Source organism: Hyla sarda, unplaced genomic scaffold, assembly GCF_029499605.1.
Source record: "Hyla sarda isolate aHylSar1 unplaced genomic scaffold, aHylSar1.hap1 scaffold_697, whole genome shotgun sequence".
NCBI classification, from domain to species: Eukaryota; Metazoa; Chordata; class Amphibia; order Anura; family Hylidae; genus Hyla; species Hyla sarda.
Genome location: NW_026610715.1, coordinates 17,800 through 43,153, shown reverse-complemented (window position 1 = coordinate 43,153; position 25,354 = coordinate 17,800). Strand labels below are relative to the sequence as shown.

The 25,354-nt window shown below is 46.2% G+C and overlaps 11 non-coding genes across 11 annotated transcripts; all 11 read left to right on the top strand.

Annotated features, from left to right (window-relative positions):
* The first annotated feature begins 1,988 nt into the window (after positions 1-1,988).
* Positions 1,989-2,181, top strand: LOC130343869 (U2 spliceosomal RNA). Its single transcript, XR_008883014.1, has one exon. It is a non-coding gene; the product is annotated as a U2 spliceosomal RNA (small nuclear RNA).
* A 2,098-nt stretch (positions 2,182-4,279) lies between these two features.
* On the top strand, positions 4,280-4,470 carry LOC130343861 (U2 spliceosomal RNA). The gene has a single exon (XR_008883007.1). It is a non-coding gene; the product is annotated as a U2 spliceosomal RNA (small nuclear RNA).
* Positions 4,471-6,575: 2,105 nt separating this feature from the next.
* LOC130343903 (U2 spliceosomal RNA) lies at positions 6,576-6,766 on the top strand. Its single transcript, XR_008883038.1, has one exon. It is a non-coding gene; the product is annotated as a U2 spliceosomal RNA (small nuclear RNA).
* A 2,091-nt stretch (positions 6,767-8,857) lies between these two features.
* Positions 8,858-9,048, top strand: LOC130343902 (U2 spliceosomal RNA). The gene has a single exon (XR_008883037.1). It is a non-coding gene; the product is annotated as a U2 spliceosomal RNA (small nuclear RNA).
* Positions 9,049-11,137: 2,089 nt separating this feature from the next.
* LOC130343901 (U2 spliceosomal RNA) lies at positions 11,138-11,328 on the top strand. Its single transcript, XR_008883036.1, has one exon. It is a non-coding gene; the product is annotated as a U2 spliceosomal RNA (small nuclear RNA).
* Positions 11,329-13,411: 2,083 nt separating this feature from the next.
* On the top strand, positions 13,412-13,602 carry LOC130343900 (U2 spliceosomal RNA). The gene has a single exon (XR_008883035.1). It is a non-coding gene; the product is annotated as a U2 spliceosomal RNA (small nuclear RNA).
* Positions 13,603-15,697: 2,095 nt separating this feature from the next.
* Positions 15,698-15,888, top strand: LOC130343899 (U2 spliceosomal RNA). Its single transcript, XR_008883034.1, has one exon. It is a non-coding gene; the product is annotated as a U2 spliceosomal RNA (small nuclear RNA).
* A 2,099-nt stretch (positions 15,889-17,987) lies between these two features.
* LOC130343898 (U2 spliceosomal RNA) lies at positions 17,988-18,178 on the top strand. The gene has a single exon (XR_008883033.1). It is a non-coding gene; the product is annotated as a U2 spliceosomal RNA (small nuclear RNA).
* Positions 18,179-20,270: 2,092 nt separating this feature from the next.
* LOC130343897 (U2 spliceosomal RNA) lies at positions 20,271-20,461 on the top strand. The gene has a single exon (XR_008883032.1). It is a non-coding gene; the product is annotated as a U2 spliceosomal RNA (small nuclear RNA).
* Positions 20,462-22,561: 2,100 nt separating this feature from the next.
* Positions 22,562-22,752, top strand: LOC130343894 (U2 spliceosomal RNA). Its single transcript, XR_008883030.1, has one exon. It is a non-coding gene; the product is annotated as a U2 spliceosomal RNA (small nuclear RNA).
* Positions 22,753-24,827: 2,075 nt separating this feature from the next.
* Positions 24,828-25,018, top strand: LOC130343893 (U2 spliceosomal RNA). The gene has a single exon (XR_008883029.1). It is a non-coding gene; the product is annotated as a U2 spliceosomal RNA (small nuclear RNA).
* Positions 25,019-25,354: the final 336 nt, after the last annotated feature.

Sequence of the window (25,354 nt, the reverse complement as noted above, 5' to 3'; positions counted from 1 at the left end):
TGCTGCTTCTGCTGCTTCTGCTTCTGCTTGTGTCTGGCCCTGTTGGAGCGTCCAGGCACAGGACTTCTGCTGCCTGCTGACTAAATGGCCCTCCTTAATTGGATCATTTGAGTAGCCAGCACACCTGTGCAGGTAGGGCATGACATGATAGGCAGCTGCCTTGATAGCGGGTGGGTGCTGAATGTTCCTAATTGACAAAATAAGATTAATGCTTATGAAGAAATATAAAATCTCATCCCTTCCCCAATATCGCGCCACACCCCTACCCCTTAATTCCCTGGTTGAACTTGATGGACATATGTCTTTTTTCGACCGTACTAACTATGTAACTATGTAACATAACATGGGGAGGGGGGGGGGGGGGGGGTCTCCTGGCTGTTCACACAGGTGTGTCATTGCTGTACATTGACCATGCATTGCTTCTGTGGTATTGCAAAGGCAAAGGACAAATGCTTCCAGCCATCCATTGCACTAATGGATTGGTCATCAGCTGGCTGTCTATGTCCGCATCAATATAGACCAAAGTACAGAGGGTTAGGCTATGCTATTGTGCACCTACCTGATGCATCAGAAGGTGCGAGGCCCCTTGCTAAATTCTGTGCACAGACTTTGAGATCTATGCTTTAGACTGTATCTAAACCTGCTCCAACATGGACTGACATTCTGGCCTACTTTCAGCCGATGCGACTTGTCTGTCGCTGAACAGTCGCTTTTTATGTATTCAGCACCTATGTATAATGTTGTAAAAATGCTCTAGAAGCTAAAGTCGCAGAAATGTCACACATATTTGGCCTGCAACTTTCTGTGCGACAAATTCAGACAGGAAAAATCAGTATAAATCCTTAGAAAATGATCCCCCAGTGTCTCCATCTGCTGGCGGTATTGAATAAGCATTGCTGCACTGATGGGGTATGCATTAGACGAAAAAAAAAGAAGAAAAAGAAGAATAATACGCCCAGGAAAAGAGGCGAAAAGGAGAAAAACGTAAAAAAACGTGAAAAAAAAGTAAGAGGAAGAGAAGGGAAAAAAAGGTGGAAATGGGGTTTAAAAGTGATTTCGGCGGAGAAATATATATATATATATATATATATATATATATATATATATATATATATGCGCACCACACACACATAGATATAAACGTATTCTCCATTGAGATATTGCAGCCGCTGCTGTGTCCAGGCCCAGGAGCCTTAGCACTGTGCTGTGATGTCACTCATACCACTGACATCACTAGGTGTAAACAACATCTCTCCTTTGCTGTGTATGTGACTATGGAGCTGTTTGGTGATGTCGTCTATTACGGCCTTCATAGAAGCAACAGGAGATTGTTGCATCCATCTTGAACCCTCAGAACTACAGTGCTATGATGTCACTCACTTCCACAGGCCTTGCAGAGTGTAAACAACAACAACCCAGCTTTGTTGTGTATGTAACCATAGGGATTGTGATGTCACCTAGAACCTTCACAGCAGCGACAGCTTTATGAGGAGCATCAGCACTGCTTCTGCCTGAGCAGAACCATCACCGCCATAGGTTGTCAAATAACCCGGATTTAACCCACACAGGTAAGTCCAATGGGGTGCAGGCATGTCCTCTATGCTTACAGCTTCCCGTGGGTGTTGGTTTGATACCGTTTGGGGACAGCCAAGGAGGCATCTGCAGGCAACAAAGGTAGGTGTGTGCTTGTGTGTGTGTTTCCTATGCAGATCCTAAGCCCAGTGTCACCACATGCAAGTAGAGGAGTAAGAAGGGTTCCTGGCAAATCCGGGTTATGGATTGCATTTAAAAAGGCCCCGTGGGAGTGCAATGGGCCCCTGTCTTGCTGCTTAGCAATAATGGTATGGGTTTAGGTTCTGCTGTGTGTACTGGTGGTTGACTGCCCCCCAGCCCAGAGTGTGCATGGAAAATTGTCTGGCAGCCTCCCTGACAGCAAGCAGTGATAGTGCCCATGAAGGGGACCTGTTGGGCCCGCCCCTTTCACGGTTATCGCTTCTCGGCCTTTTGGCTAAGATCAAGTGTAGTATCTGTTCTTATCAGTTTAATATCTGATACGTTCCCCTATCTGGGGACCAATATATTAAATGGATTTTTGAGAACGGGGGCCGATTTCGAAGCTTGCTTCCGTCGCCCTATGCATTGACCCGATATGGCAGTATCTTCGGGTACAGTGCACCACCCCCTTACAGGGTTAAAAAGAAAGATTCCTACTTTCATTGCTACCTGCTTGCTGGCTAGCCAGCTAGCCAGCCCTGTGGGCCTTGCTGCTGCTGCAGCCAAAAAACCAAAAGGTGGTGCTGCTGCTGCTTCTGCTGCTTCTGCTTCTGCTTGTGTCTGGCCCCTGTTGGAGCGTCCAGGCACAGGACTTCTGCTGCTGCTGACTAAATGGCCTCCTTAATTGGATCATTTGAGTAGCCAGCACACCTGTGCAGGTAGGGCATGACATGATAGGCAGCTGCCTTGATAGCGGGTGGGTGCTGAATGTTCCTAATTGACAAAATAAGATTAATGCTTATGAAGAAATATAAAATCTCATCCCTTCCCCAATATCGCGCCACACCCCTACCCCTTAATTCCCTGGTTGAACTTGATGGACATATGTCTTTTTTCGACCGTACTAACTATGTAACTATGTAACATAACATGGGGGGGGGGGGTCTCCTGGCTGTTCACACAGGTGTGTCATTGCTGTACATTGACCATGCATTGCTTCTGTGGTATTGCAAAGGCAAAGACAAATGCTTCCAGCCATCCATTGCACTAATGGATTGGTCATCAGCTGGCTGTCTATGTCCCGCATCAATATAGACCAAAGTACAGAGGGTTAGGCTATGCTATTGTGCACCTACCTGATGCATCAGAAGGTGCGAGGCCCTTGCTAAATTCTGTGCACAGACTTTGAGATCTATGCTTTAGACTGTATCTAAACCTGCTCCAACATGGACTGACATTCTGGCCTACTTTCAGCCGATGCGACTTGTCTGTCGCTGAACAGTCGCTTTTTATGTATTCAGCACCTATGTATAATGTTGTAAAAATGCTCTAGAAGCTAAAGTCGCAGAAATGTCACACATATTTGGCCTGCAACTTTCTGTGCGACAAATTCAGACAGGAAAAATCAGTATAAATCCTTAGAAAATGATCCCCCAGTGTCTCCATCTGCTGGCGGTATTGAATAAGCATTGCTGCACTGATGGGGTATGCATTAGACGAAAAAAAAGAAGAAAAAGAAGAATAATACGCCCAGAAAAGAGGCGAAAAGGAGAAAAACGTAAAAAAACGTGAAAAAAAAGTAAGAGGAAGAGAAGGGAAAAAAAGGTGGAAATGGGTTTAAAAGTGATTTCGGCGGAGAAATATATATATATATATATATATATATATATATATATATATATATATATATATATGCGCACACACACACATAGATATAAACGTATTCTCCGTTGAGATATTGCAGCCGCTGCTGTGTCCAGGCCCAGGAGCCTTAGCACTGTGCTGTGATGTCACTCAATACCACTGACATCACTGGGTGTAAACAACATCTCTCCTTTGCTGTGTATGTGACTATGGAGCTGTTTGGTGATGTCGTCTATTACGGCCTTCATAGAAGCAACAGGAGATTGTTGCATCCATCTTGAACCCTCAGAACTACAGTGCTATGATGTCACTCACTTCCACAGGCCTTGCAGAGTGTAAACAACAACAACCCAGCTTTGTTGTGTATGTAACCATAGGGATTTGTGATGTCACCTAGAACCTTCACAGCAGCGACAGCTTTATGAGGAGCATCAGCACTGCTCTGCCTGAGCAGAACCATCACCGCCATAGGTTGTCAAATAACCCGGATTTAACCCACACAGGTAAGTCCAATGGGGTGCAGGCATGTCCTCTATGCTTACAGCTTCCCGTGGGTGTTGGTTTGATACCGTTTGGGGACAGCCAAGGAGGCATCTGCAGGCAACAAAGGTAGGTGTGTGCTTGTGTGTGTGTTTCCTATGCAGATCCTAAGCCCAGTGTCACATGCAAGTAGGAGGAGTAAGAAGGGTTCCTGGCAAATCCGGGTTATGGATTGCATTTAAAAAGGCCCCGTGGGAGTGCAATGGGCCCCTGTCTTGCTGCTTAGCAATAATGGTATGGGTTTAGGTTCTGCTGTGTGTACTGGTGGTTGACTGCCCCCCAGCCCAGAGTGTGCATGGAAAATTGTCTGGCAGCCTCCCTGACAGCAAGCAGTGATAGTGCCCATGAAGGGGACCTTGTTGGGCCCGCCCCTTTCACGGTTATCGCTTCTCGGCCTTTTGGCTAAGATCAAGTGTAGTATCTGTTCTTATCAGTTTAATATCTGATACGTCCCCTATCTGGGGACCATATATTAAATGTATTTTTGAGAACGGGGGCCGATTTCGAAGCTTGCTTCCGTCGCCCTATGCATTGACCCGATATGGCAGTATCTTCGGGTACAGTGCACCACCCCCTTACAGGGTTAAAAAGAAAGATTCCTACTTTCATTGCTACCTGCTTGCTGGCTAGCCAACTAGCCAGCCCTGTGGGCCTTGCTGCTGCTGCAGCCAAAAAACAAAAGGTGGTGCTGCTGCTGCTTCTGCTGCTTCTGCTTCTGCTTGTGTCTGGCCCCTGTTGGAGCGTCCAGGCACAGGACTTCTGCTGCTGCTGACTAAATGGCCTCCTTAATTGGATCATTTGAGTAGCCAGCACACCTGTGCAGGTAGGGCATGACATGATAGGCAGCTGCCTTGATAGCGGGTGGGTGCTGAATGTTCCTAATTGACAAAATAAGATTAATGCTTATGAAGAAATATAAAATCTCATCCCTTCCCCAATATCGCGCCACACCCCTACCCCTTAATTCCCTGGTTGAACTTGATGGACATATGTCTTTTTTCGACCGTACTAACTATGTAACTATGTAACATAACATGGGGGGGGGGGGGGGGGGGGGGGGGTCTCCTGGCTGTTCACACAGGTGTGTCATTGCTGTACATTGACCATGCATTGCTTCTGTGGTATTGCAAAGGCAAAGACAAATGCTTCCAGCCATCCATTGCACTAATGGATTGGTCATCAGCTGGCTGTCTATGTCCCGCATCAATATAGACCAAAGTACAGAGGGTTAGGCTATGCTATTGTGCACCTACCTGATGCATCAGAAGGTGCGAGGCCCTTGCTAAATTCTGTGCACAGACTTTGAGATCTATGCTTTAGACTGTATCTAAACCTGCTCCAACATGGACTGACATTCTGGCCTACTTTCAGCCGATGCAACTTGTCTGTCGCTGAACAGTCGCTTTTTATGTATTCAGCACCTATGTATAATGTTGTAAAAATGCTCTAGAAGCTAAAGTCGCAGAAATGTCACACATATTTGGCCTGCAACTTTCTGTGCGACAAATTCAGACAGGAAAAATCAGTATAAATCCTTAGAAAATGATCCCCCAGTGTCTCCATCTGCTGGCGGTATTGAATAAGCATTGCTGCACTGATGGGGTATGCATTAGACGAAAAAAAAGAAGAAAAAGAAGAATAATACGCCCAGAAAAGAGGCGAAAAGGAGAAAAACGTAAAAAAACGTGAAAAAAAAGTAAGAGGAAGAGAAGGGAAAAAAAGGTGGAAATGGGTTTAAAAGTGATTTTGGCGGAGAAATATATATATATATATATATATATATATATATATATATATATATATATACGCGCACACACACACATATATATAAACGTATTCTCCGTTGAGATATTGCAGCCGCTGCTGTGTCCAGGCCCAGGAGCCTTAGCACTGTGCTGTGATGTCACTCAATACCACTGACATCACTAGGTGTAAACAACATCTCTCCTTGCTGTGTATGTGACTATGGAGCTGTTTGGTGATGTCGTCTATTATGGCCTTCATAGAAGCAACAGGAGATTGTTGCATCCATCTTGAACCCTCAGAACTACAGTGCTATGATGTCACTCACTTCCACAGGCCTTGCAGAGTGTAAACAACAACAACCCAGCTTTGTTGTGTATGTAACCATAGGGATTTGTGATGTCACCTAGAACCTTCACAGCAGCGACAGCTTTATGAGGAGCATCAGCACTGCTCTGCCTGAGCAGAACCATCACCGCCATAGGTTGTCAAATAACCCGGATTTAACCCACACAGGTAAGTCCAATGGGGTGCAGGCATGTCCTCTATGCTTACAGCTTCCCGTGGGTGTTGGTTTGATACCGTTTGGGGACAGCCAAGGAGGCATCTGCAGGCAACAAAGGTAGGTGTGTGCTTGTGTGTGTGTTTCCTATGCAGATCCTAAGCCCAGTGTCACATGCAAGTAGGAGGAGTAAGAAGGGTTCCTGGCAAATCCGGGTTATGGATTGCATTTAAAAAGGCCCCGTGGGAGTGCAATGGGCCCCTGTCTTGCTGCTTAGCAATAATGGTATGGGTTTAGGTTCTGCTGTGTGTACTGGTGGTTGACTGCCCCCCAGCCCAGAGTGTGCATGGAAAATTGTCTGGCAGCCTCCCTGACAGCAAGCAGTGATAGTGCCCATGAAGGGGACCTTGTTGGGCCCGCCCCTTTCACGGTTATCGCTTCTCGGCCTTTTGGCTAAGATCAAGTGTAGTATCTGTTCTTATCAGTTTAATATCTGATACGTCCCCTATCTGGGGACCATATATTAAATGGATTTTTGAGAACGGGGGCCGATTTCGAAGCTTGCTTCCGTCGCCCTATGCATTGACCCGATATGGCAGTATCTTCGGGTACAGTGCACCACCCCCTTACAGGGTTAAAAAGAAAGATTCCTACTTTCATTGCTACCTGCTTGCTGGCTAGCCAGCTAGCCAGCCCTGTGGGCCTTGCTGCTGCTGCAGCCAAAAAACAAAAGGTGGTGCTGCTGCTGCTTCTGCTGCTTCTGCTTCTGCTTGTGTCTGGCCCCTGTTGGAGCGTCCAGGCACAGGACTTCTGCTGCTGCTGACTAAATGGCCTCCTTAATTGGATCATTTGAGTAGCCAGCACACCTGTGCAGGTAGGGCATGACATGATAGGCAGCTGCCTTGATAGCGGGTGGGTGCTGAATGTTCCTAATTGACAAAATAAGATTAATGCTTATGAAGAAATATAAAATCTCATCCCTTCCCCAATATCGCGCCACACCCCTACCCCTTAATTCCCTGGTTGAACTTGATGGACATATGTCTTTTTTCGACCGTACTAACTATGTAACTATGTAACATAACATGGGGGGGGGGGGGGGGGGTCTCCTGGCTGTTCACACAGGTGTGTCATTGCTGTACATTGACCATGCATTGCTTCTGTGGTATTGCAAAGGCAAAGACAAATGCTTCCAGCCATCCATTGCACTAATGGATTGGTCATCAGCTGGCTGTCTATGTCCCGCATCAATATAGACCAAAGTACAGAGGGTTAGGCTATGCTATTGTGCACCTACCTGATGCATCAGAAGGTGCGAGGCCCTTGCTAAATTCTGTGCACAGACTTTGAGATCTATACTTTAGACTGTATCTAAACCTGCTCCAACATGGACTGACATTCTGGCCTACTTTCAGCCGATGCGACTTGTCTGTCGCTGAACAGTCGCTTTTTATGTATTCAGCACCTATGTATAATGTTGTAAAAATGCTCTAGAAGCTAAAGTCGCAGAAATGTCACACATATTTGGCCTGCAACTTTCTGTGCGACAAATTCAGACAGGAAAAATCAGTATAAATCCTTAGAAAATGATCCCCCAGTGTCTCCATCTGCTGGCGGTATTGAATAAGCATTGCTGCACTGATGGGGTATGCATTAGACGAAAAAAAAGAAGAAAAAGAAGAATAATACGCCCAGAAAAGAGGCGAAAAGGAGAAAAACGTAAAAAAACGTGAAAAAAAAGTAAGAGGAAGAGAAGGGAAAAAAAGGTGGAAATGGGTTTAAAAGTGATTTCGGCGGAGAAATATATATATATATATATATATATATATATATATATATATATGCGCACACACACACATAGATATAAACGTATTCTCCGTTGAGATATTGCAGCCGCTGCTGTGTCCAGGCCCAGGAGCCTTAGCACTGTGCTGTGATGTCACTCAATACCACTGACATCACTAGGTGTAAACAACATCTCTCCTTTGCTGTGTATGTGACTATGGAGCTGTTTGGTGATGTCGTCTATTACGGCCTTCATAGAAGCAACAGGAGATTGTTGCATCCATCTTGAACCCTCAGAACTACAGTGCTATGATGTCACTCACTTCCACAGGCCTTGCAGAGTGTAAACAACAACAACCCAGCTTTGTTGTGTATGTAACCATAGGGATTTGTGATGTCACCTAGAACCTTCACAGCAGCGACAGCTTTATGAGGAGCATCAGCACTGCTCTGCCTGAGCAGAACCATCACCGCCATAGGTTGTCAAATAACCCGGATTTAACCCACACAGGTAAGTCCAATGGGGTGCAGGCATGTCCTCTATGCTTACAGCTTCCCGTGGGTGTTGGTTTGATACCGTTTGGGGACAGCCAAGGAGGCATCTGCAGGCAACAAAGGTAGGTGTGTGCTTGTGTGTGTGTTTCCTATGCAGATCCTAAGCCCAGTGTCACATGCAAGTAGGAGGAGTAAGAAGGGTTCCTGGCAAATCCGGGTTATGGATTGCATTTAAAAAGGCCCCGTGGGAGTGCAATGGGCCCCTGTCTTGCTGCTTAGCAATAATGGTATGGGTTTAGGTTCTGCTGTGTGTACTGGTGGTTGACTGCCCCCCAGCCCAGAGTGTGCATGGAAAATTGTCTGGCAGCCTCCCTGACAGCAAGCAGTGATAGTGCCCATGAAGGGGACCTTGTTGGGCCCGCCCCTTTCACGGTTATCGCTTCTCGGCCTTTTGGCTAAGATCAAGTGTAGTATCTGTTCTTATCAGTTTAATATCTGATACGTCCCCTATCTGGGGACCATATATTAAATGGATTTTTGAGAACGGGGGCCGATTTCGAAGCTTGCTTCCGTCGCCCTATGCATTGACCCGATATGGCAGTATCTTCGGGTACAGTGCACCACCCCCTTACAGGGTTAAAAAGAAAGATTCCTACTTTCATTGCTACCTGCTTGCTGGCTAGCCAACTAGCCAGCCCTGTGGGCCTTGCTGCTGCTGCAGCCAAAAAACAAAAGGTGGTGCTGCTGCTGCTTCTGCTGCTTCTGCTTCTGCTTGTGTCTGGCCCCTGTTGGAGCGTCCAGGCACAGGACTTCTGCTGCTGCTGACTAAATGGCCTCCTTAATTGGATCATTTGAGTAGCCAGCACACCTGTGCAGGTAGGGCATGACATGATAGGCAGCTGCCTTGATAGCGGGTGGGTGCTGAATGTTCCTAATTGACAAAATAAGATTAATGCTTATGAAGAAATATAAAATCTCATCCCTTCCCCAATATCGCGCCACACCCCTACCCCTTAATTCCCTGGTTGAACTTGATGGACATATGTCTTTTTTCGACCGTACTAACTATGTAACTATGTAACATAACATGGGGGGGGGGGGGGTCTCCTGGCTGTTCACACAGGTGTGTCATTGCTGTACATTGACCATGCATTGCTTCTGTGGTATTGCAAAGGCAAAGACAAATGCTTCCAGCCATCCATTGCACTAATGGATTGGTCATCAGCTGGCTGTCTATGTCCCGCATCAATATAGACCAAAGTACAGAGGGTTAGGCTATGCTATTGTGCACCTACCTGATGCATCAGAAGGTGCGAGGCCCTTGCTAAATTCTGTGCACAGACTTTGAGATCTATGCTTTAGACTGTATCTAAACCTGCTCCAACATGGACTGACATTCTGGCCTACTTTCAGCCGATGCGACTTGTCTGTCGCTGAACAGTCGCTTTTTATGTATTCAGCACCTATGTATAATGTTGTAAAAATGCTCTAGAAGCTAAAGTCGCAGAAATGTCACACATATTTGGCCTGCAACTTTCTGTGCGACAAATTCAGACAGGAAAAATCAGTATAAATCCTTAGAAAATGATCCCCCAGTGTCTCCATCTGCTGGCGGTATTGAATAAGCATTGCTGCACTGATGGGGTATGCATTAGACGAAAAAAAAGAAGAAAAAGAAGAATAATACGCCCAGAAAAGAGGCGAAAAGGAGAAAAACGTAAAAAAACGTGAAAAAAAAGTAAGAGGAAGAGAAGGGAAAAAAAGGTGGAAATGGGTTTAAAAGTGATTTCGGCGGAGAAATATATATATATATATATATATATATATATATATATATATATATATACGCACACACACACATAGATATAAACGTATTCTCCGTTGAGATATTGCAGCCGCTGCTGTGTCCAGGCCCAGGAGCCTTAGCACTGTGCTGTGATGTCACTCAATACCACTGACATCACTAGGTGTAAACAACATCTCTCCTTTGCTGTGTATGTGACTATGGAGCTGTTTGGTGATGTCGTCTATTACGGCCTTCATAGAAGCAACAGGAGATTGTTGCATCCATCTTGAACCCTCAGAACTACAGTGCTATGATGTCACTCACTTCCACAGGCCTTGCAGAGTGTAAACAACAACAACCCAGCTTTGTTGTGTATGTAACCATAGGGATTTGTGATGTCACCTAGAACCTTCACAGCAGCGACAGCTTTATGAGGAGCATCAGCACTGCTCTGCCTGAGCAGAACCATCACCGCCATAGGTTGTCAAATAACCTGGATTTAACCACACAGGTAAGTCCAATGGGGTGCAGGCATGTCCTCTATGCTTACAGCTTCCCGTGGGTGTTGGTTTGATACCGTTTGGGGACAGCCAAGGAGGCATCTGCATGCAACAAAGGTAGGTGTGTGCTTGTGTGTGTGTTTCCTATGCAGATCCTAAGCCCAGTGTCACATGCAAGTAGGAGGAGTAAGAAGGGTTCCTGGCAAATCCGGGTTATGGATTGCATTTAAAAAGGCCCCGTGGGAGTGCAATGGGCCCCTGTCTTGCTGCTTAGCAATAATGGTATGGGTTTAGGTTCTGCTGTGTGTACTGGTGGTTGACTGCCCCCCAGCCCAGAGTGTGCATGGAAAATTGTCTGGCAGCCTCCCTGACAGCAAGCAGTGATAGTGCCCATGAAGGGGACCTTGTTGGGCCCGCCCCTTCACGGTTATCGCTTCTCGGCCTTTTGGCTAAGATCAAGTGTAGTATCTGTTCTTATCAGTTTAATATCTGATACGTCCCCTATCTGGGGACCATATATTAAATGGATTTTTGAGAACGGGGGCCGATTTCGAAGCTTGCTTCCGTCGCCCTATGCATTGACCCGATATGGCAGTATCTTCGGGTACAGTGCACCACCCCCTTACAGGGTTAAAAGAAAGATTCCTACTTTCATTGCTACCTGCTTGCTGGCTAGCCAGCTAGCCAGCCCTGTGGGCCTTGCTGCTGCTGCAGCCAAAAAACAAAAGGTGGTGCTGCTGCTGCTTCTGCTGCTTCTGCTTCTGCTTGTGTCTGGCCCCTGTTGGAGCGTCCAGGCACAGGACTTCTGCTGCTGCTGACTAAATGGCCTCCTTAATTGGATCATTTGAGTAGCCAGCACACCTGTGCAGGTAGGGCATGACATGATAGGCAGCTGCCTTGATAGCGGGTGGGTGCTGAATGTTCCTAATTGACAAAATAAGATTAATGCTTATGAAGAAATATAAAATCTCATCCCTTCCCCAATATCGCGCCACACCCCTACCCCTTAATTCCCTGGTTGAACTTGATGGACATATGTCTTTTTCGACCGTACTAACTATGTAACTATGTAACATAACATGGGGGGGGGGGGGGGGGGTCTCCTGGCTGTTCACACAGGTGTGTCATTGCTGTACATTGACCATGCATTGCTTCTGTGGTATTGCAAAGGCAAAGACAAATGCTTCCAGCCATCCATTGCACTAATGGATTGGTCATCAGCTGGCTGTCTATGTCCCGCATCAATATAGACCAAAGTACAGAGGGTTAGGCTATGCTATTGTGCACCTACCTGATGCATCAGAAGGTGCGAGGCCCTTGCTAAATTCTGTGCACAGACTTTGAGATCTATGCTTTAGACTGTATCTAAACCTGCTCCAACATGGACTGACATTCTGGCCTACTTTCAGCCGATGCGACTTGTCTGTCGCTGAACAGTCGCTTTTTATGTATTCAGCACCTATGTATAATGTTGTAAAAATGCTCTAGAAGCTAAAGTCGCAGAAATGTCACACATATTTGGCCTGCAACTTTCTGTGCGACAAATTCAGACAGGAAAAATCAGTATAAATCCTTAGAAAATTATCCCCCAGTGTCTCCATCTGCTGGCGGTATTGAATAAGCATTGCTGCACTGATGGGGTATGCATTAGACGAAAAAAAAGAAGAAAAAGAAGAATAATACGCCCAGAAAAGAGGCGAAAAGGAGAAAAACGTAAAAAAACGTGAAAAAAAAGTAAGAGGAAGAGAAGGGAAAAAAAGGTGGAAATGGGTTTAAAAGTGATTTCGGCGGAGAAATATATATATATATATATATATATATATATATATATATGCGCACACACACACATAGATATAAACGTATTCTCCGTTGAGATATTGCAGCCGCTGCTGTGTCCAGGCCCAGGAGCCTTAGCACTGTGCTGTGATGTCACTCAATACCACTGACATCACTAGGTGTAAACAACATCTCTCCTTTGCTGTGTATGTGACTATGGAGCTGTTTGGTGATGTCGTCTATTATGGCCTTCATAGAAGCAACAGGAGATTTGCATCCATCTTGAACCCTCAGAACTACAGTGCTATGATGTCACTCACTTCCACAGGCCTTGCAGAGTGTAAACAACAACAACCCAGCTTTGTTGTGTATGTAACCATAGGGATTTGTGATGTCACCTAGAACCTTCACAGCAGCGACAGCTTTATGAGGAGCATCAGCACTGCTCTGCCTGAGCAGAACCATCACCGCCATAGGTTGTCAAATAACCCGGATTTAACCCACACAGGTAAGTCCAATGGGGTGCAGGCATGTCCTCTATGCTTACAGCTTCCCGTGGGTGTTGGTTTGATACCGTTTGGGGACAGCCAAGGAGGCATCTGCAGGCAACAAAGGTAGGTGTGTGCTTGTGTGTGTGTTTCCTATGCAGATCCTAAGCCCAGTGTCACATGCAAGTAGGAGGAGTAAGAAGGGTTCCTGGCAAATCCGGGTTATGGATTGCATTTAAAAAGGCCCCGTGGGAGTGCAATGGGCCCCTGTCTTGCTGCTTAGCAATAATGGTATGGGTTTAGGTTCTGCTGTGTGTACTGGTGGTTGACTGCCCCCCAGCCCAGAGTGTGCATGGAAAATTGTCTGGCAGCCTCCCTGACAGCAAGCAGTGATAGTGCCCATGAAGGGGACCTTGTTGGGCCCGCCCCTTTCACGGTTATCGCTTCTCGGCCTTTTGGCTAAGATCAAGTGTAGTATCTGTTCTTATCAGTTTAATATCTGATACGTCCCCTATCTGGGGACCATATATTAAATGGATTTTTGAGAACGGGGGCCGATTTCGAAGCTTGCTTCCGTCGCCCTATGCATTGACCCGATATGGCAGTATCTTCGGGTACAGTGCACCACCCCCTTACAGGGTTAAAAAGAAAGATTCCTACTTTCATTGCTACCTGCTTGCTGGCTAGCCAGCTAGCCAGCCCTGTGGGCCTTGCTGCTGCTGCAGCCAAAAAACAAAAGGTGGTGCTGCTGCTGCTTCTGCTTCTGCTTGTGTCTGGCCCCTGTTGGAGCGTCCAGGCACAGGACTTCTGCTGCTGCTGACTAAATGGCCTCCTTAATTGGATCATTTGAGTAGCCAGCACACCTGTGCAGGTAGGGCATGACATGATAGGCAGCTGCCTTGATAGCGGGTGGGTGCTGAATGTTCCTAATTGACAAAATAAGATTAATGCTTATGAAGAAATATAAAATCTCATCCCTTCCCCAATATCGCGCCACACCCCTACCCCTTAATTCCCTGGTTGAACTTGATGGACATATGTCTTTTTTCGACCGTACTAACTATGTAACTATGTAACATAACATGGGGGGGGGGGGGGGGGGGTCTCCTGGCTGTTCACACAGGTGTGTCATTGCTGTACATTGACCATGCATTGCTTCTGTGGTATTGCAAAGGCAAAGACAAATGCTTCCAGCCATCCATTGCACTAATGGATTGGTCATCAGCTGGCTGTCTATGTCCCGCATCAATATAGACCAAAGTACAGAGGGTTAGGCTATGCTATTGTGCACCTACCTGATGCATCAGGAGGTGCGAGGCCCTTGCTAAATTCTGTGCACAGACTTTGAGATCTATGCTTTAGACTGTATCTAAACCTGCTCCAACATGGACTGACATTCTGGCCTACTTTCAGCCGATGCGACTTGTCTGTCGCTGAACAGTCGCTTTTTATGTATTCAGCACCTATGTATAATGTTGTAAAAATGCTCTAGAAGCTAAAGTCGCAGAAATGTCACACATATTTGGCCTGCAACTTTCTGTGCGACAAATTCAGACAGGAAAAATCAGTATAAATCCTTAGAAAATGATCCCCCAGTGTCTCCATCTGCTGGCGGTATTGAATAAGCATTGCTGCACTGATGGGGTATGCATTAGACGAAAAAAAAGAAGAAAAAGAAGAATAATACGCCCAGAAAAGAGGCGAAAAGGAGAAAAACGTAAAAAAACGTGAAAAAAAAGTAAGAGGAAGAGAAGGGAAAAAAAGGTGGAAATGGGTTTAAAAGTGATTTCGGCGGAGAAATATATATATATATATATATATATATATATATATATATATATATATATATATATGCGCACACACACACATAGATATAAACGTATTCTCCGTTGAGATATTGCAGCCGCTGCTGTGTCCAGGCCCAGGAGCCTTAGCACTGTGCTGTGATGTCACTCAATACCACTGACATCACTAGGTGTAAACAACATCTCTCCTTTGCTGTGTATGTGACTATGGAGCTGTTTGGTGATGTCGTCTATTATGGCCTTCATAGAAGCAACAGGAGATTGTTGCATCCATCTTGAACCCTCAGAACTACAGTGCTATGATGTCACTCACTTCCACAGGCCTTGCAGAGTGTAAACAACAACAACCCAGCTTTGTTGTGTATGTAACCATAGGGATTTGTGATGTCACCTAGAACCTTCACAGCAGCGACAGCTTTATGAGGAGCATCAGCACTGCTCTGCCTGAGCAGAACCATCACCGCCATAGGTTGTCAAATAACCCGGATTTAACCCACACAGGTAAGTCCAATGGGGTGCAGGCATGTCCTCTATGCTTACAGCTTCCCGTGGGTGTTGGTTTGATACCGTTTGGGGACAGCCAAGGAGGCATCTGCAGGCAACAAAGGTAGGTGTGTGCTTGTGTGTGTGTTTCCTATGCAGATCCTAAGCCCAGTGTCACATGCAAGTAGGAGGAGTAAGAAGGGTTCCTGGCAAATCCGGGTTATGGATTGCATTTAAAAAGGCCCCGTGGGAGTGCAATGGGCCCCTGTCTTGCTGCTTAGCAATAATGGTATGGGTTTAGGTTCTGCTGTGTGTACTGGTGGTTGACTGCCCCCCAGCCCAGAGTGTGCATGGAAAATTGTCTGGCAGCCTCCCTGACAGCAAGCAGTGATAGTGCCCATGAAGGGGACCTTGTTGGGCCCGCCCCTTTCACGGTTATCGCTTCTCGGCCTTTTGGCTAAGATCAAGTGTAGTATCTGTTCTTATCAGTTTAATATCTGATACGTCCCCTATCTGGGGACCATATATTAAATGGATTTTTGAGAACGGGGGCCGATTTCGAAGCTTGCTTCCGTCGCCCTATGCATTGACCCGATATGGCAGTATCTTCGGGTACAGTGCACCACCCCCTTACAGGGTTAAAAAGAAAGATTCCTACTTTCATTGCTACCTGCTTGCTGGCTAGCCAGCTAGCCAGCCCTGTGGGCCTTGCTGCTGCTGCAGCCAAAAAACAAAAGGTGGTGCTGCTGCTGCTTCTGCTGCTTCTGCTTCTGCTTGTGTCTGGCCCCTGTTGGAGCGTCCAGGCACAGGACTTCTGCTGCTGCTGACTAAATGGCCTCCTTAATTGGATCATTTGAGTAGCCAGCACACCTGTGCAGGTAGGGCATGACATGATAGGCAGCTGCCTTGATAGCGGGTGGGTGCTGAATGTTCCTAATTGACAAAATAAGATTAATGCTTATGAAGAAATATAAAATCTCATCCCTTCCCCAATATCGCGCCACACCCCTACCCCTTAATTCCCTGGTTGAACTTGATGGACATATGTCTTTTTTCGACCGTACTAACTATGTAACTATGTAACATAACATGGGGGGGGGGGGGGGGAGGGGGGGTCTCCTGGCTGTTCACACAGGTGTGTCATTGCTGTACATTGACCATGCATTGCTTCTGTGGTATTGCAAAGGCAAAGACAAATGCTTCCAGCCATCCATTGCACTAATGGATTGGTCATCAGCTGGCTGTCTATGTCCCGCATCAATATAGACCAAAGTACAGAGGGTTAGGCTATGCTATTGTGCACCTACCTGATGCATCAGAAGGTGCGAGGCCCTTGCTAAATTCTGTGCACAGACTTTGAGATCTATGCTTTAGACTGTATCTAAACCTGCTCCAACATGGACTGACATTCTGGCCTACTTTCAGCCGATGCGACTTGTCTGTCGCTGAACAGTCGCTTTTTATGTATTCAGCACCTATGTATAATGTTGTAAAAATGCTCTAGAAGCTAAAGTCGCAGAAATGTCACACATATTTGGCCTGCAACTTTCTGTGCGACAAATTCAGACAGGAAAAATCAGTATAAATCCTTAGAAAATGATCCCCCAGTGTCTCCATCTGCTGGCGGTATTGAATAAGCATTGCTGCACTGATGGGGTATGCATTAGACGAAAAAAAAGAAGAAAAAGAAGAATAATACGCCCAGAAAAGAGGCGAAAAGGAGAAAAACGTAAAAAAACGTGAAAAAAAAGTAAGAGGAAGAGAAGGGAAAAAAAGGTGGAAATGGGTTTAAAAGTGATTTCGGCGGAGAAATATATATATATATATATATATATATATATATATATATATATATGCGCACACACACACATAGATATAAACGTATTCTCCGTTGAGATATTGCAGCCGCTGCTGTGTCCAGGCCCAGGAGCCTTAGCACTGTGCTGTGATGTCACTCAATACCACTGACATCACTAGGTGTAAACAACATCTCTCCTTTGCTGTGTATGTGACTATGGAGCTGTTTGGTGATGTCGTCTATTACGGCCTTCATAGAAGCAACAGGAGATTGTTGCATCCATCTTGAACCCTCAGAACTACAGTGCTATGATGTCACTCACTTCCACAGGCCTTGCAGAGTGTAAACAACAACAACCCAGCTTTGTTGTGTATGTAACCATAGGGATTTGTGATGTCACCTAGAACCTTCACAGCAGCGACAGCTTTATGAGGAGCATCAGCACTGCTCTGCCTGAGCAGAACCATCACCGCCATAGGTTGTCAAATAACCCGGATTTAACCCACACAGGTAAGTCCAATGGGGTGCAGGCATGTCCTCTATGCTTACAGCTTCCCGTGGGTGTTGGTTTGATACCGTTTGGGGACAGCCAAGGAGGCATCTGCAGGCAACAAAGGTAGGTGTGTGCTTGTGTGTGTGTTTCCTATGCAGATCCTAAGCCCAGTGTCACATGCAAGTAGGAGGAGTAAGAAGGGTTCCTGGCAAATCCGGGTTATGGATTGCATTTAAAAAGGCCCCGTGGGAGTGCAATGGGCCCCTGTCTTGCTGCTTAGCAATAATGGTATGGGTTTAGGTTCTGCTGTGTGTACTGGTGGTTGACTGCCCCCCAGCCCAGAGTGTGCATGGAAAATTGTCTGGCAGCCTCCCTGACAGCAAGCAGTGATAGTGCCCATGAAGGGGACCTTGTTGGGCCCGCCCCTTTCACGGTTATCGCTTCTCGGCCTTTTGGCTAAGATCAAGTGTAGTATCTGTTCTTATCAGTTTAATATCTGATACGTCCCCTATCTGGGGACCATATATTAAATGGATTTTTGAGAACGGGGGCCGATTTCGAAGCTTGCTTCCGTCGCCCTATGCATTGACCCGATATGGCAGTATCTTCGGGTACAGTGCACCACCCCCTTACAGGGTTAAAAAGAAAGATTCCTACTTTCATTGCTACCTGCTTGCTGGCTAGCCAGCTAGCCAGCCCTGTGGGCCTTGCTGCTGCTGCAGCCAAAAAACAAAAGGTGGTGCTGCTGCTGCTTTTGCTGCTTCTGCTTCTGCTTGTGTCTGGCCCCTGTTGGAGCGTCCAGGCACAGGACTTCTGCTGCTGCTGACTAAATGGCCTCCTTAATTGGATCATTTGAGTAGCCAGCACACCTGTGCAGGTAGGGCATGACATGATAGGCAGCTGCCTTGATAGCGGGTGGGTGCTGAATGTTCCTAATTGACAAAATAAGATTAATGCTTATGAAGAAATATAAAATCTCATCCCTTCCCCAATATCGCGCCACACCCCTACCCCTTAATTCCCTGGTTGAACTTGATGGACATATGTCTTTTTTCGACCGTACTAACTATGTAACTATGTAACATAACATGGGGGGGGGGGGGGTCTCCTGGCTGTTCACACAGGTGTGTCATTGCTGTACATTGACCATGCATTGCTTCTGTGGTATTGCAAAGGCAAAGACAAATGCTTCCAGCCATCCATTGCACTAATGGATTGGTCATCAGCTGGCTGTCTATGTCCCGCATCAATATAGACCAAAGTACAGAGGGTTAGGCTATGCTATTGTGCACCTACCTGATGCATCAGAAGGTGCGAGGCCCTTGCTAAATTCTGTGCACAGACTTTGAGATCTATGCTTTAGACTGTATCTAAACCTGCTCCAACATGGACTGACATTCTGGCCTACTTTCAGCCGATGCGACTTGTCTGTCGCTGAACAGTCGCTTTTTATGTATTCAGCACCTATGTATAATGTTGTAAAAATGCTCTAGAAGCTAAAGTCGCAGAAATGTCACACATATTTGGCCTGCAACTTTCTGTGCGACAAATTCAGACAGGAAAAATCAGTATAAATCCTTAGAAAATGATCCCCCAGTGTCTCCATCTGCTGGCGGTATTGAATAAGCATTGCTGCACTGATGGGGTATGCATTAGACGAAAAAAAAGAAGAAAAAGAAGAATAATACGCCCAGAAAAGAGGCGAAAAGGAGAAAAACGTAAAAAAACGTGAAAAAAAAGTAAGAGGAAGAGAAGGGAAAAAAAGGTGGAAATGGGTTTAAAAGTGATTTCGGCGGAGAATATATATATATATATATATATATATATATATATATATATATATATATGCGCACACACACACATAGATATAAACGTATTCTCCGTTGAGATATTGCAGCCGCTGCTGTGTCCAGGCCCAGGAGCCTTAGCACTGTGCTGTGATGTCACTCAATACCACTGACATCACTAGGTGTAAACAACATCTCTCCTTTGCTGTGTATGTGACTATGGAGCTGTTTGGTGATGTCGTCTATTACGGCCTTCATAGAAGCAACAGGAGATTGTTGCATCCATCTTGAACCCTCAGAACTACAGTGCTATGATGTCACTCACTTCCACAGGCCTTGCAGAGTGTAAACAACAACAACCCAGCTTTGTTGTGTATGTAACCATAGGGATTTGTGATGTCACCTAGAACCTTCACAGCAGCGACAGCTTTATGAGGAGCATCAGCACTGCTCTGCCTGAGCAGAACCATCACCGCCATAGGTTGTCAAATAACCCGGATTTAACCCACACAGGTAAGTCCAATGGGGTGCAGGCATGTCCTCTATGCTTACAGCTTCCCGTGGGTGTTGGTTTGATACCATTTGGGGACAGCCAAGGAGGCATCTGCAGGCAACAAAGGTAGGTGTGTGCTTGTGTGTGTGTTTCCTATGCAGATCCTAAGCCCAGTGTCACATGCAAGTAGGAGGAGTAAGAAGGGTTCCTGGCAAATCCGGGTTATGGATTGCATTTAAAAAGGCCCCGTGGGAGTGCAATGGGCCCCTGTCTTGCTGCTTAGCAATAATGGTATGGGTTTAGGTTCTGCTGTGTGTACTGGTGGTTGACTGCCCCCCAGCCCAGAGTGTGCATGGAAAATTGTCTGGCAGCCTCCCTGACAGCAAGCGGTGATAGTGCCCATGAAGGGGACCTTGTTGGGCCCGCCCCTTTCACGGTTATCGCTTCTCGGCCTTTTGGCTAAGATCAAGTGTAGTATCTGTTCTTATCAGTTTAATATCTGATACGTCCCCTATCTGGGGACCATATATTAAATGGATTTTTGAGAACGGGGGCCGATTTCGAAGCTTGCTTCCGTCGCCCTATGCATTGACCCGATATGGCAGTATCTTCGGGTACAGTGCACCACCCCCTTACAGGGTTAAAAAGAAAGATTCCTACTTTCATTGCTACCTGCTTGCTGGCTAGCCAGCTAGCCAGCCCTGTGGGCCTTGCTGCTGCTGCAGCCAAAAAACAAAAGGTGGTGCTGCTGCTGCTTCTGCTGCTTCTGCTTCTGCTTGTGTCTGGCCCCTGTTGGAGCGTCCAGGCACAGGACTTCTGCTGCTGCTGACTAAATGGCCTCCTTAATTGGATCATTTGAGTAGCCAGCACACCTGTGCAGGTAGGGCATGACATGATAGGCAGCTGCCTTGATAGCGGGTGGGTGCTGAATGTTCCTAATTGACAAAATAAGATTAATGCTTATGAAGAAATATAAAATCTCATCCCTTCCCCAATATCGCGCCACACCCCTACCCCTTAATTCCCTGGTTGAACTTGATGGACATATGTCTTTTTTCGACCGTACTAACTATGTAACTATGTAACATAACATGGGGGGGGGGGGGGGGGGGTCTCCTGGCTGTTCACACAGGTGTGTCATTGCTGTACATTGACCATGCATTGCTTCTGTGGTATTGCAAAGGCAAAGACAAATGCTTCCAGCCATCCATTGCACTAATGGATTGGTCATCAGCTGGCTGTCTATGTCCCGCATCAATATAGACCAAAGTACAGAGGGTTAGGCTATGCTATTGTGCACCTACCTGATGCATCAGAAGGTGCGAGGCCCTTGCTAAATTCTGTGCACAGACTTTGAGATCTATGCTTTAGACTGTATCTAAACCTGCTCCAACATGGACTGACATTCTGGCCTACTTTCAGCCGATGCGACTTGTCTGTCGCTGAACAGTCGCTTTTTATGTATTCAGCACCTATGTATAATGTTGTAAAAATGCTCTAGAAGCTAAAGTCGCAGAAATGTCACACATATTTGGCCTGCAACTTTCTGTGCGACAAATTCAGACAGGAAAAATCAGTATAAATCCTTAGAAAATGATCCCCCAGTGTCTCCATCTGCTGGCGGTATTGAATAAGCATTGCTGCACTGATGGGGTATGCATTAGACGAAAAAAAAGAAGAAAAAGAAGAATAATACGCCCAGAAAAGAGGCGAAAAGGAGAAAAACGTAAAAAAACGTGAAAAAAAAGTAAGAGGAAGAGAAGGGAAAAAAAGGTGGAAATGGGTTTAAAAGTGATTTCGGCGGAGAAATATATATATATATATATATATATATATATATATATATATATATATATATGCGCACACACACACATAGATATAAACGTATTCTCCGTTGAGATATTGCAGCCGCTGCTGTGTCCAGGCCCAGGAGCCTTAGCACTGTGCTGTGATGTCACTCAATACCACTGACATCACTAGGTGTAAACAACATCTCTCCTTTGCTGTGTATGTGACTATGGAGCTGTTTGGTGATGTCGTCTATTACGGCCTTCATAGAAGCAACAGGAGATTGTTGCATCCATCTTGAACCCTCAGAACTACAGTGCTATGATGTCACTCACTTCCACAGGCCTTGCAGAGTGTAAACAACAACAACCCAGCTTTGTTGTGTATGTAACCATAGGGATTTGTGATGTCACCTAGAACCTTCACAGCAGCGACAGCTTTATGAGGAGCATCAGCACTGCTCTGCCTGAGCAGAACCATCACCGCCATAGGTTGTCAAATAACCCGGATTTAACCCACACAGGTAAGTCCAATGGGGTGCAGGCATGTCCTCTATGCTTACAGCTTCCCGTGGGTGTTGGTTTGATACCGTTTGGGGACAGCCAAGGAGGCATCTGCAGGCAACAAAGGTAGGTGTGTGCTTGTGTGTGTGTTTCCTATGCAGATCCTAAGCCCAGTGTCACATGCAAGTAGGAGGAGTAAGAAGGGTTCCTGGCAAATCCGGGTTATGGATTGCATTTAAAAAGGCCCCGTGGGAGTGCAATGGGCCCCTGTCTTGCTGCTTAGCAATAATGGTATGGGTTTAGGTTCTGCTGTGTGTACTGGTGGTTGACTGCCCCCCAGCCCAGAGTGTGCATGGAAAATTGTCTGGCAGCCTCCCTGACAGCAAGCAGTGATAGTGCCCATGAAGGGGACCTTGTTGGGCCCGCCCCTTTCACGGTTATCGCTTCTCGGCCTTTTGGCTAAGATCAAGTGTAGTATCTGTTCTTATCAGTTTAATATCTGATACGTCCCCTATCTGGGGACCATATATTAAATGGATTTTTGAGAACGGGGGCCGATTTCGAAGCTTGCTTCCGTCGCCCTATGCATTGACCCGATATGGCAGTATCTTCGGGTACAGTGCACCACCCCCTTACAGGGTTAAAAAGAAAGATTCCTACTTTCATTGCTACCTGCTTGCTGGCTAGCCAGCTAGCCAGCCCTGTGGGCCTTGCTGCTGCTGCAGCCAAAAAACAAAAGGTGGTGCTGCTGCTGCTTCTGCTGCTTCTGCTTCTGCTTGTGTCTGGCCCCTGTTGGAGCGTCCAGGCACAGGACTTCTGCTGCTGCTGACTAAATGGCCTCCTTAATTGGATCATTTGAGTAGCCAGCACACCTGTGCAGGTAGGGCATGACATGATAGGCAGCTGCCTTGATAGCGGGTGGGTGCTGAATGTTCCTAATTGACAAAATAAGATTAATGCTTATGAAGAAATATAAAATCTCATCCCTTCCCCAATATCGCGCCACACCCCTACCCCTTAATTCCCTGGTTGAACTTGATGGACATATGTCTTTTTTCGACCGTACTAACTATGTAACTATGTAACATAACATGGGGGGGGTCTCCTGGCTGTTCACACAGGTGTGTCATTGCTGTACATTGACCATGCATTGCTTCTGTGGTATTGCAAAGGCAAAGACAAATGCTTCCAGCCATCCATTGCACTAATGGATTGGTCATCAGCTGGCTGTCTATGTCCCGCATCAATATAGACCAAAGTACAGAGGGTTAGGCTATGCTATTGTGCACCTACCTGATGCATCAGAAGGTGCGAGGCCCTTGCTAAATTCTGTGCACAGACTTTGAGATCTATGCTTTAGACTGTATCTAAACCTGCTCCAACATGGACTGACATTCTGGCCTACTTTCAGCCGATGCGACTTGTCTGTCGCTGAACAGTCGCTTTTTATGTATTCAGCACCTATGTATAATGTTGTAAAAATGCTCTAGAAGCTAAAGTCGCAGAAATGTCACACATATTTGGCCTGCAACTTTCTGTGCGACAAATTCAGACAGGAAAAATCAGTATAAATCCTTAGAAAATGATCCCCCAGTGTCTCCATCTGCTGGCGGTATTGAATAAGCATTGCTGCACTGATGGGGTATGCATTAGACGAAAAAAAAGAAGAAAAAGAAGAATAATACGCCCAGAAAAGAGGCGAAAAGGAGAAAAACGTAAAAAAACGTGAAAAAAAAGTAAGAGGAAGAGAAGGGAAAAAAAGGTGGAAATGGGTTTAAAAGTGATTTCGGCGGAGAAATATATATATATATATATATATATATATATATATATGCGCACACACACACATAGATATAAACGTATTCTCCGTTGAGATATTGCAGCCGCTGCTGTGTCCAGGCCCAGGAGCCTTAGCACTGTGCTGTGATGTCACTCAATACCACTGACATCACTAGGTGTAAACAACATCTCTCCTTTGCTGTGTATGTGACTATGGAGCTGTTTGGTGATGTCGTCTATTACGGCCTTCATAGAAGCAACAGGAGATTGTTGCATCCATCTTGAACCCTCAGAACTACAGTGCTATGATGTCACTCACTTCCACAGGCCTTGCAGAGTGTAAACAACAACAACCCAGCTTTGTTGTGTATGTAACCATAGGGATTTGTGATGTCACCTAGAACCTTCACAGCAGCGACAGCTTTATGAGGAGCATCAGCACTGCTCTGCCTGAGCAGAACCATCACCGCCATAGGTTGTCAAATAACCCGGATTTAACCCACACAGGTAAGTCCAATGGGGTGCAGGCATGTCCTCTATGCTTACAGCTTCCCGTGGGTGTTGGTTTGATACCGTTTGGGGACAGCCAAGGAGGCATCTGCAGGCAACAAAGGTAGGTGTGTGCTTGTGTGTGTGTTTCCTATGCAGATCCTAAGCCCAGTGTCACATGCAAGTAGGAGGAGTAAGAAGGGTTCCTGGCAAATCCGGGTTATGGATTGCATTTAAAAAGGCCCCGTGGGAGTGCAATGGGCCCCTGTCTTGCTGCTTAGCAATAATGGTATGGGTTTAGGTTCTGCTGTGTGTACTGGTGGTTGACTGCCCCCCAGCCCAGAGTGTGCATGGAAAATTGTCTGGCAGCCTCCCTGACAGCAAGCAGTGATAGTGCCCATGAAGGGGACCTTGTTGGGCCCGCCCCTTTCACGGTTATCGCTTCTCGGCCTTTTGGCTAAGATCAAGTGTAGTATCTGTTCTTATCAGTTTAATATCTGATACGTCCCCTATCTGGGGACCATATATTAAATGGATTTTTGAGAACGGGGGCCGATTTCGAAGCTTGCTTCCGTCGCCCTATGCATTGACCCGATATGGCAGTATCTTCGGGTACAGTGCACCACCCCCTTACAGGGTTAAAAAGAAAGATTCCTACTTTCATTGCTACCTGCTTGCTGGCTAGCCAGCTAGCCAGCCCTGTGGGCCTTGCTGCTGCTGCAGCCAAAAAACAAAAGGTGGTGCTTCTGCTGCTTCTGCTTCTGCTTGTGTCTGGCCCCTGTTGGAGCGTCCAGGCACAGGACTTCTGCTGCTGCTGACTAAATGGCCTCCTTAATTGGATCATTTGAGTAGCCAGCACACCTGTGCAGGTAGGGCATGACATGATAGGCAGCTGCCTTGATAGCGGGTGGGTGCTGAATGTTCCTAATTGACAAAATAAGATTAATGCTTATGAAGAAATATA